Below are 8,899 nucleotides of genomic sequence, written 5' to 3' on the forward strand. Positions count from 1 at the left end.
GTCTCGGCCTCCCAAAGTGCTGGGATTACAGGCTTGAGCCACCGCGCCCAGCCGGGTTTTCTTTTTTGCCACAGAACTCAGTGGTGTTGATTCCATACAGTTTTTGTTGAGACAGGAAGGGATAAAAATGAACTTCGAACAGAAAGGGGTAGAGACCCTTTTCCCATTGTATTATGCTCAAGGTATTTCCCCCCAAATAAGTTGAGAACCATGGAGTACAGAAAAGAGACCTCAAGAACAGGGCGACTGAGCACAAGAGGAAAAAAAAAAACCTGCAACTTGCTCCCAGGGACTGGAGAAAATTTAAAAAAAGGAAGGTTGGAATCCATCAGTGTTCTATTAGCCATCTTCTCCTTCATCCTGCTCGCCTTCCTGCCCTTCATCATCATCATCATCTTCACCTTCATCTTCATCCCCTTCTTCATCAATATCTTCTAATCCTTCCTCCTCTTCATCATCATCATCATCTTCTTCTCCTTCTCCTTCTTCATCATCTATATCAGGAACCAAGTAGTTCTGTAATGGGTTTGGCCAAATATCATCTTTGATGACCTCTCCTAACTCATCAGCACCTACATCAGAATGGTCAGTAAACCAGGTAAAGAAGTTCTGTGGTTCCTCATGCTGTCTTCCTGCTGGCTTTATTCTGCGTTTGACTTGAACGTTTCATCAAATCCTTTCCAGATTTCCATTTGCTTTTGGTGGACTTTGAAGATGGATCACCACTCTCCTTTAGATGAAATTCTTTGGAGAGAACTTTATTTTCAAAGTAAGGATTTCCATCAAAATAAAAATCTATTCTGTAACCTGATTTAATATCTTCAAATTCTGTCACTTCAGCTCTGGTCAAATAATACAGTGCTGCTTCATCTTCCTCCCCAAGCAGTGCAGACACTTGTGGATGGTTGACAAATGTTACCCAAAAATTTGGGATTTTGGTGATAAATTCTGACCTCTTCTGAAAAAATGGTTGGCGGAGTTTGTTATATTTCTTTTTTTTCTTTGAGGTGGAGTCTCGCTCTGTCGCCCAGGCTGGAGTGCAGTGGCCAGATCTCAGCTCACTGCAAGCTCCGCCTCCCGGGTTTACCCCATTCTCCCGCCTCAGCCTCCCGAGTAGCTGAGACTACAGGCGCCCGCCACCTCGCCCGGCTAGTTTTTTGTATTTTTAGTAGAGACGGGGTTTCACCGTGTTAGCCAGGATGGTCTCAATCTCCTGACCTCGTGATCCGCCCATCTCGGCCTCCCAAAGTGCTGGGATTACAGGCTTAAGCCACCACGCCCAGCGAGTTTGTTATATTTCTGTTCTACTTTCAAAATCTCCTCACTGGCTCGTTCATTAAGTCTGTCTATTTCATTTTGTATTTCCTTAATGTGTTCAATTGCTTCTTACTGTTCTTTTTCTCCCTTCTTCGGCAAGCCTGCAGAGGCCAATGTCTCCTCAGGTCCCAGAGCAGGCGGTGGTCTTGGTTTCTTCTTTTGAGGCAGGAGTGGAGACTGGCATTTAGGGGCCATGCTGTTAGGGAAGTCCAAGAACCAGACCATGAGTCTCCTCGCCCGTCCAGAAGCAGACTGAACACTCTAATTTTTGTATTTTTGTTAGCGATGGGTTTTCACCATGTTGGCCAGGCTGGTCTTGAACTCCTGACCTCAGGTGATCCACCCGCCTCGGCCTCCCAAAGTGCTGGGATTATAGGCGTGAGCCACTGCGCCCAGTCTCCCTAGACCCATTTCTGCAGGGGGAGGCTGAGGGAGAAACTCCTTTAGGGAGGATACTAGCTTTGGCACTAACACGCTGTGTTATCTTGAGCGAGAAAGACTCCTCCCTGTTGTGGGCCTCAGTCTCCCCATCTGCAAAATGAGGGGGTCTGACCAGCTCATCTCTAAGGATCCTTCCAGCTCCAACACTCTGATTCTTCAATCCTACACCTCCACTATGCTTGTAACAAGAAGACCAAAATGTTTGTTTCTGATCCAGCCCCCAAGACAAGTGATCTGGGGGCCCACAAAGGTCATGTGCCAGGTATAACTTTGGCTGTTTTTGTCTTTGGATGGGTCCTAGTTGTCTTCTTGGTGAGGACTGAGAACAGCTAGAGCAGCTGATGGTTAAGACCCAGGTTCACATCTCCTTCTCCTGTGTCCAAGAGCTGCTGGGGTGCCACCATCTGAAAACCATGCTGGATGTGAGGGTTGAGAGTGTCCTAAACTGAGGATTCACCCATCTCCTCAGCAGGTCCTGAGGTGTTAAAGCTTGGGTTTCCTGTGATTCTCTGGCCTCTTCTGGATGCTTCATGTTGCAAGAGCAGAAACTCAAAGTGACTGAAAGGAATGATTGGTACATATACCTAAGAGAAATGGAGATGGGAGGGCTAGCTTTGGAAAGGAAGTTTGATTCAGCAGCTCACATGTCACCAAAGACTCCAGTTTCCTCTGTTCTGCCTCCCATGATGCTGCCTTCGTCTTAAGGCTGGCTTCCCTTGTGGGCCTGGGGGTCACCAGTGGGAATTCAGCCTTATGAGTTCACATCCTGCAGGAATGAGAAAGTCAGCTTCTCTATTCCTCAAACAAGATTCCTAAAATTAAGTCTTGTTGGACCTGATTGGCTAGGGGCTAGGGAGTAGGGAGTAGGGGATAGGGTTGTGGGCCCCTTCTTGACCAAGCTCTGTGTCTTGAAGGATGGGGCTTACTGGCAGGCTTAAATTCAGAGGCTGGTGGGTAGCTAACAAATGTCTTGACATATACCCCTTCTCAGAAGTCAATTAGTGCCTGGCACATGGTGGCACTTTGTTCATTAAGTCGACAACTATTTGGTGAATATCTACCACATGCAAGAAATTGTGCTTGATGCTAAGAAAAAGCAGTGAACGAAACGATAAAGTCCCTGCCCTCATGGACTTCCTCTGGGAGGGGAGACAGACATATAAATATGCAGACAGTACAATTCAACCAGTGCCAGCTGAGGTTACATAGCCTAGGGGAGGAAATCCAAACTGTGCTTCTGTGGAGGGGAATGGCAGGTAGGAAAGCTTTAGAGAGGAGGTAGCATTTACACTGGGCCTTAAATTTAGCCGTTCCACAGTGTATCTGTATTTCAAAGTATTATATTGTACACATGTGTAAATATATAAAATTTTTGTCAATTTAAAAATAAATTGAGATTTGAGGGTCAGAGCGAGACACTCCTTTAAGCTGACATTCTTCAAATATTTGCTCTATGGTTATTTAGAGCAGGGGCTGGAAAGGAGGCACAGATAACCACACTAAGCTTCTCGATGGTCCTGACATCTTGGCCCTGGACAAACTGTAGACCCCACAAGGCCCACTAATCCATGTACCTGCGAATGTTACTTAGGCTGGCCCCTGACCTCCCGGCCCCAAGCCTTATCCACATTTGTCTCTCCTGGAGAGGAGCGCTAGTGAATGGAATATTCTCCAATGTGTATGGGAGCCAAAGTGCCAGGCACCGTGCTAGGCACTGGGGATGTGGACATGAAGGAAACATACAGCATACACAGTGCGTCTTCATCTGTTCATGCTGCTGTAACAAAATGCCTTAGACTGAGTAATTTATAAACAACAGAAATGTACTTCTCCCAATCCTAGAGACTGCGAAGACCAAGATCAAGGTACCAGCAGATTCCATCTCTGGTGAGAGCTGCTCTCTCTTCTTCCAAGATGGTGGTTTGGTGCTGCATCCTTACAAGGCAGAAGTGGGAGGGCAAAAAGGGATGAAGAGCTGCTTTGCGCCCCTTTTACCTTTTTTTTTTTTTTTTTTTGAGATGGATTTGCGCTCTGTTGCCAAGCTGAAATGCGGTGGCGTGATCTCGGCTCACTGCACCCTCTGCCTCCTGGGTTCAAGTGATTCTCCTGCCTCTGCCTCCCGAGTAGCTGGGACTACAGGCACATGCCATCACACCCGGCTAATTTTTTTTTTTTTTTTTAGTAGAGACGGAGTTTCACCATGTTGACCAGGATGGTCTGCATCTCTACCTCGTGATCCGCCTGCCTCGGCCTCCCAAAGTGCTGGGATTACAGGCGTGAGCCACCGCGCCCGGCCTCTTGCACCCCTTTTATGAGGTCACTAATCCTACCCATGACAGCTCCACCCTCATGACTTAATCACATCCTAAAGGCCGTACCTCTTAATACTATCACACTAGCAATTCAGTTTTAACATGAATTTTCGGGGGACACATGGACATAGCACAGTGCCTGTTCTCATGAAACTTGCCTTCTTATTTACACCCACAATGATCATGGAGAGAGACACAGACACAGTTCTGGAAAGTGCTATGCAGGAGAAGCTCTAGGGGGCATGAGACTTATTAGGAGGTAGGGAGGAGGTAGTATGGGCCATGGAAGGCCTCTGAGCATATGACAGAGGCCTTTTTTTTTTTTTTTTGAGACAGTCCCACTGTGTTGCTCAGGCTGGGGTGCAATGGTGTGATTTCAGTTCACTGTAACCTCTGCCTCCCGGGTCAAGCGATTCTCCTGCCTCAGCCTCACAGACAACTTAGGACTACAGGCACACACCACCACACCTGGCTAATTTTTTGTATTTTTAGTAGAGATGGGGTTTCGCCATGTTGGACAGGCTGGTCTTGAACTCTTGGCCTCAAGTGATCTGCCCACCTCAGCCTCCCAAAGTGCTGGGATAACAGGTGTGAGCCACCATGCCCGGCCACATGTGACACTTATGCTAAGAAATGACCGAGAGGCAGAAATGAGCTAAGTGAGCAGCGGAGGGAGGAGCATGCTTGGCATTCAGGACGACCTGTGCCAGCTGCTCTATGCAGGCCTCAGCTGGAAGTTTAAATCAAGAGCTGGGGGGAGATGATGGGGGGAGGACGACACTAGGAACCTCCATTGTGGCTATAAATACAAGCATTTGCTTCCAAAGCCCAACTTTATCAGTAATAAGTCCCATATTTTTATCTCTCCATTGCCTTGATAGCCATTTGGATTTCCTAACAGGTCTAGATCCCAACTGGAGGGGGAAGAAGTTATAAGGTTTAGCCTTAAAACCCCTACACAAGCAGGGGTGAGATCCTATAGGGTCTCGTAGATCATGTTATGGATTTGGGAATAAAAGCAACAAGTCAGCAAGGGTCTTTTTTTTTTTTTAATTGTGGTAAAATAGAGATAACAAAATTTGCTGATTTAATCATTTTAACTGTATAGTTCAACAGCATTAAGTACATTTATATTGTTGTGCAACCATCACCACCGTCCAGAACTATTATTATTATTATTATTTGAGATGAAGTCTTGTTCTGTCTCCCAGGCTGGAGGGCAGTGATGTGATCTTGGCTCACTGCAACCCCCACCTCCCGGTTCAAGCAATCTTCCCGCCTCAGTCTCCCAAGTGGCTGGGACTATAGGCATGTGCTACTATGTCCAGCTAATTTTTGCATTTTCAGTAGAGACAGGGTCTCATCATGTTGGCCAGGCTGGTCTCAAACTCCTGACCTCAAGTGATCCACCTGCCTTGGCCTCCCAGAATCTGGGATTACAGGTGTGAGCCACCCAGCCGGGACATTCAGGGTTTTTTTTTTATCATCCCAAACTGCAACTCTGTATCCATTAAACAATAGTTCCCCATTCCCTCTCTCCCCAGCCCCTGGTAACCTGATAACCACTATTTTACTTGTGTTTTTTTTTTTTTTTTTTTTGAGACGGAGTCTAGCTCTGTGGCCCAGGCTGGAGTGCAGTGGCCAGATCTCAGCTCACTGCAAGCTCCGCCTCCTGGGTTCACGCCATTCTCCTGCCTCAGCCTCCCGAGTAGCTGGGACTACAGGCGCCCGCCACCTCGCCCAGCTAGTTTTTTGTATTTTTAGTAGAGACGGGGTTTCACCAGGTTAGCCAGGATGGTCTCGACTTCGTGATCCGTCCGTCTTGGCCTCCCAAAGTGCTGGGATTACAGGCTTGAGCCACCGCGCCCGGCCTTTTACTTGTTTTTTTAAGACAGAGTTTCACTCTTTTCTCCTAGGCTGGAGTGAAATGGTGCAATCTCAGCTCACTGCAACCTCCACCTCCCAGGTTCAAGCGACTCTCCTGCTTCAGCTTCCCAAGTAGCTGGGATTATATGTGCCTGCCACCAAGCCTGGCTAATTTTTTGTATTTTTAGTAGAGGCGGGGTTTTACCATGTTGGCCAGACTGGTCTCAAACCCCAGGTGATCTGCCCGCCTTGGCCTCCCAAAGTGCTGGGATTACAGGCCTGAGCCACTGTGCCCGGCCTCTACTTTCTGTCTCTATGATTTGACTATTCTAGGTACCTCATATAAATGGAATAATTCAGTACTTTTTTTGTGTGTGTGGCTTATTTCACTTAGTGTAAGGTCTCCAAGGTTCACCCATGTTGTAGCATGTGTCAGAATTTCATTCCTCTTTAAGACTGAACAACATTCCGTTTTGTGTATATACTGTGTTTTGTTCATCTGTTAACCTGTCAATCACCAAAGAGTTTTAAGTAGAGATTTTATTTATTTTATTTTTATTGTTTTTGAGGTAGGGTCTTGCTCTTTGCCCAGGCTATAGTACAGTGACATGATCGTGGTTCACTGCAGCCTTGACTTCCTGGGCTCAAGCAATCCTCCCATCTCAGCCTTCCAAGTAGCTGAGACCACAGGTGCGTGCAACCACACCCAGCTAATTATTTGTTTGTTTATTTATGTGGAGACATAGTCTTGCTATGTTACCCAGGCTGGTTTTGAACTCCTGGCCTCAAGTGATCCTCCTGCCTTGGCCTCCCAAAGTGTTGGGATTATAGTTGTGAGCCAACACATTCAACTAGGTAGAGACTTTAAACACACTCATATGTCCAGTTTAAAAGATCACTCTAGGCTGGGTGAGGTGGCTCACACCTGTAATTCCAGTACTTTAGGAGGTGAACGTGGGCAGATCATTTGAAGTCAGGAGTTTGAGACCAGCCTGGCCAACATGGTGAAACTCCGTCTCTACTAAAAATACAAAAATTAGTCGGGCGTGGTGGCACATGCCTGTAATCCCAGCTACTCGGGAGGCTGAGGCATGAGAATTGCTTGAACCCAGGAGCCGGAGATTGCAGTGAGCCAAGATAGTGCCACTGCACTTCAGCCTGGGCAATAGAGTGAAACTCAGTCTCAAAAAACAAAAACAAAAAAAGATCACTCTGGCTGGCAGATGGAGACTGGATCAAGAGTGAGCAAGAGGGCAAGGAGAGATGAGTTGCAAAAGTTTAGGCAAGAGATGATAGTGGTCTGGACCAGGCTGTGAATGAGGCGGTGGAAAGAAGTAGATTTAAGGGCAGGTGGGAGATTGCACAGGATCTGGTGTTTGGAAGTTTGGGATGGGAAGGAGGAATAGCCAAGGAACTGCTGCACGTAGGGAAAACTCACTGCTCCTTATAGGCTCAGAGCTGAGGGGGTCTTTTGAGCTGAAGATAAGGGTGCCTCTCTACACATCTCAGGGCTTCCTTCTCTGCTTTCTGACTCAGACTGAGACACCAAGAAATTTTCTGTTGATCATTTGGCTTCCCCTGTGGCTTTCTAACAAGGGAGGACGCACCAGTCTTTTGATATACACACATTCTTGCATACTTGACTGATAAATTTATCTTTGTAAACTCACAGATTGTTATCTGCTTTATGATTGAGTCAGAGTCTGTTGCTTCATTGTTGTTAGCCCAAGGGTGAATCCCCTCTTAATGTAAGCAAAAAGTCAGAGTTTTGACATTGTAAAGTTGAGGCCCAAACTCCCTATTATGGCAACTTCACCAAGAGAGTCTTGTGGATCTTTCTCATGACGTTCAGACTTCTCGTGGAGACACCCTTCCGGACCACTGTATTATATGCTGAGTATTCAAGCTCAAACAGGGATAGGGAAGTAGACAATTGAGTTGAGCTGGACACTGTAGTGATGCTATGCACCCATAGCTTGCCCCTCCAGTTACATTCACTATTGGTGCCACACACTCTTTCAGGAAAGCAGTCTGTCAGTATTTACCAAGACGCTTTCAATATCAGTCCTGCTTCTGAGAGTCTGTAGCCTAAGGAAATGATTTAAAATGTGACATTCAATGTAGCATTATTATTATTATTATTATTATTTTTGAGACGGAGTCCTGCTTTGTTGCCCAAGCTGGAGCACAGCGGCGTGATCTCAGCTCACTGCAACCTCCGCCTCCCAGATTTAAGCAATTCTCCTGCCTTAGCCTCCTGAATAGCTAGAATTACAGGTGGGCACTACCATGCCTGGCTCATTTTTTTTTCTTTGTATTTTTAGTAGAGACGGGGTTTCACCATGTTAGTGAGGCTGGTCTCGAACTCCCGACCTCAGGTGATTCACCTGCCTTGGCCTCCCAAAGTGCTGGGATTACAGGCGTGAGCCATTGCACCTGGCCCAAGGTAGCATTATTGATAACAGTGAGAAACTAAAAGCAAAACATGTCCAAAAACATATCCATAGGATAGAATATTCTGCAGCCATTAGAAAGTGGACATTCTCAAAAGAGTGGATTTTGTTCTTAAACAGGTGAAACTAATCTATGTTGATAGAAGCCAGAAGGTTACATGAGGGGAAGAAAGGTAGTTATTGACTGGGAAGGTGAGGGAATATTCTGGAGCACTGGAAATGTTCTGTATCTTGAGATGGGTGGTGGTTACATGGGTGACTACACACATGAACATTCACTGAACTTCACATTTTATATGTGTGCACTCTACTGTATGAAATTAGACCTCAATTTAAAAGAATGAGCTCTAAGACCATGTAGCAATCAATGCCCAGTGGAAAATGTCACCAAGTCCTTGAGAGACGGGCTTTGTCTGTTCTGTTCCTGGAGAAGAAGGGCTTTGTTCTGTTGGCTGCTGTATACTCAGAGTTTAGAACAATGCTTGGTGCATAGCAGACCCTCAACAAAAA

The 8,899-nt window shown here is 46.3% G+C and overlaps 1 pseudogene; it reads right to left on the reverse strand.

Annotated features, from left to right (window-relative positions):
* Positions 1 to 55: 55 nt before the first annotated feature.
* On the reverse strand, positions 56 to 1,542 carry LOC105521395 (annotated as a pseudogene).
* Positions 1,543 to 8,899: the final 7,357 nt, after the last annotated feature.

This window comes from Colobus angolensis, unplaced genomic scaffold, assembly GCF_000951035.1.
Source record: "Colobus angolensis palliatus isolate OR3802 unplaced genomic scaffold, Cang.pa_1.0 Scaffold4, whole genome shotgun sequence".
Lineage (NCBI taxonomy): Eukaryota > Metazoa > Chordata > Mammalia > Primates > Cercopithecidae > Colobus > Colobus angolensis.